Here is a 3276-nt window from a genome sequence, read left to right on the forward strand (position 1 = left end):
TATATATATATATATATATATATATATATATATATATATATATAAAATAATAATATCAGAGTTGGGAACGTTACCTTTAAAAAAAAAAATAATGCGATACCATTACAGTTATTTGAACGAATCGTTACTTTAAGCATTGAAACTTCATTTTGGAAAATAATAAAATGTATATAAATGTAGTATAATTTATAATTAGAAAGACTCGATGAAATTTGCATGAACAGGAATCATTCAGTCACTAGTGACACGACCTTGTAGTATAATGGCTAAATTAAATATTATAATTACAAATAACGCATTACTTTCCAACTCTGTATAATACACATACCTGAACTAATTGTAAACACAAACTCTAATTGTTACGCGTGCATAAAATATTCCTAAGAATGGGCATATTCAGGAATGCAAAACGGAGATTTATAGGGAATTCAATTCCCCCCTTCCCGAAATATTTTATTTATTTTTATTTATGAAGAAGTACAATTTTCTTTTTTGAGTAATTTTTTTATTGTCATATAAAATAACTTTTTCTCTTATGACTATATGAATAATTTCTCGAATTCCTTTCGAAATTGTTCTTTGACAATTGATGCATTGTCCAATATACTCGTCCAATATACTCGTATAAAGAAAATTTTGGCAAGCCGGAAAATTTTTCTGAGCCGGAAAACAAGATATGCGCCGAGATATTAATGAATACTCCATCCATAATACTACATATTTCGTTTTTAATAACTATATTACTTTGTGTAATAACTATAACTTTTGTCTATATTTTTTTTTCAGGAAAAAAAGTTATTTACAAACCCAATATTTTCTTTCAAAATTAGGAACAGGAAGAAGATATTCCAAACTCTAAAATATATAGAGAAAAAGCAATTCATTAACGCGAAAAATTGCTATATAACACAAAATAAGTTGATAAAAATTATTTTCCCGAAAAAATCCTGTATATGTATATACGCCCATGCTTCCTATATAGGCATTATCACGATATTGATACTTTCTTTGTGTGGCGCATAGTAAAGTCTCTCAATTTAATTCAATTTAATTTTTTAGGTTTCTTCCTTCTCGAAAATATGCCGAAGTCTCATTAAGAGAAATACCACCATCGCTCGACATTACGCTGGAAAAAACCTGCAAGTGATCCCGATCGCAGTTTTGATTATTTATGTCAGTGATAGATGCAAGCTAGTACGCTCCGAGAAATTTTCCGTAAGTGAATGATATCTTGATTCTAGATTCTAGAAGAATCTCCATATCAGTCATACATGTATATCACCAACGATATTTCCAACGAACTTCCAAGTCATCTGACAGGTCACGACAACAGACGAAGCAAAGGGGTGCGTGCAGTAAGTCTCTTATTGATTAATAGACGCATGCGCCAACTATCCTACCACACATGGCACACATGGCACACATGCTAGATCGCGGTTGTTTTCGATTTCTCATTGTCTGCAGTATTGTTCCCAACTTCCAACGTCTGTTGTGCAAGGTATCGGTTTTTCTCTTAGTGACTTCTCTTATATAAAATATTTTTAACCAGCAAAAGGACATCAAGAGAAACTGCGAGACACGTGATGATCGTATTCTGGGACGGAGTAATTATCGTCATTATTAAATTCCGCTCAACATTGGAAAAGAACGTAGAATTTTAGCTGCGTGATTGCTATTTTTATAATAAAATAAAATTTGTCAATGTTGTTAGGCCCATGATCTCTAAGTTGACAAATGAAAGATATTGAGAAGAGCAACATATGTAAATGTAATACTTGATTATAAACGTACGCTAGGCGCGATCCAGTGCGATCGAAATCTGCATCTCCGTGGACGTTGAAGATCAAGTTACGTCCCTGTGTTGATCGGGGTTGCTCGCTCGGGGATGACGGGGATGGGGACATTGGGGCCGCGTGTCGTATCCTTCGTGTAGATATAGGATGGCCGCGCCTTCATTACACGTGGAGCGAGCATTGTTGCGACTCGCGACGAATACCGAGTCTATTTCAATCCGATCACACAATGTTCAACAAGTACGAGTACATACCTAATACATCTCGTTGTATTCTAATCAGTGCAGATTTAATTCTCACGACTCATCACGGTCGTTACAAGCAGATAACATTTCCTCGTGTAACATCATCGCGAGCAGTATCTACCTTCGAATGATGGACCAGATGTACCAGATGGATCAGATGAACCACCATCGACACCATCAGGAGCGTGATCGACATACGAGATTGATTACTACATGAAAGATTACTACGTGACAAATTAAAAAGTGCTACAACAAGAAAGTTTCATCGTATCCAGAAGATCCAATATTTCTTTGCACCAGAGCAAGAGATTTATGACAGACACCGCGCGATAGACCATTATGTGGATTCTAATTAACTACTAAATATCTGTCTAAATATTCTAAATAAGGAGCGATCACAAACGGTTGTCGTATCAAAGGATAACTCTTATTCTTTTCGTACATTTTGGCCCATTGCACAATGTTTGGCACTCAAAACTGACTAATCTAAAACTAAATAATCACAGTTCACTGTGAATTTTTACATGCTGGATCACGTACGATCATCTACAGAGTCTTACATTTATACAATACAAATGCATTAAACGTTTCACATAATTTCACTGACATTTGAAGATTATGAAGTCATAGTGCAAATGTGACACTACAATTAATATGGTTAATTGTTAGGGGGTTAATTCAAGGGAAGTCGATGGAGCACAAGAGTTTGGATAGATTTGGCCGATTGAAGGTAAATCTACTTGGAAGAATTTTGAGAAATCTCTTGCTTGATTGACTAATCGTTAAGCAGCAGCAAAACGGGTGGCATGCCGAAGCACAGCCGCGCCTCGCTTTTAATAATAGATAAAAACCGTAGGCATTCGTGCCGAAAAAAGAACAGAAACCGAGAATATCCCCACAGAGAAAAGAGAGGAAAGGAAAAAGAGAGAGAAAGAGAGAGAGAGAGACAAAGAGAAACAAAGAAAAAAACGAGTATTAACGAGTAGCTTTCAGTTTAGCTGATGCTAAACGAAAAAAAATGCAAGTCAGATATCCGGATGCAGATTATTATCAGTCGTCACTATTGTGTCTCTCAGTTTATTTGATCGAATTTTAATTAACTGGACGATATCATCCAGTCATGAAAAATAATAGAGAGACTGTTCATACACATGACTACAAGAATATCGAAATAAAATATCTCTATTATCACTACATTAACGAAGAAAGATGATTGATCGTTTCTCTCTCTTTCTCTC

The sequence above is a fragment of the Atta cephalotes genome, assembly GCF_000143395.1.
Source record: "Atta cephalotes unplaced genomic scaffold scaffold00075, whole genome shotgun sequence".
Classification (NCBI taxonomy): domain Eukaryota; kingdom Metazoa; phylum Arthropoda; class Insecta; order Hymenoptera; family Formicidae; genus Atta; species Atta cephalotes.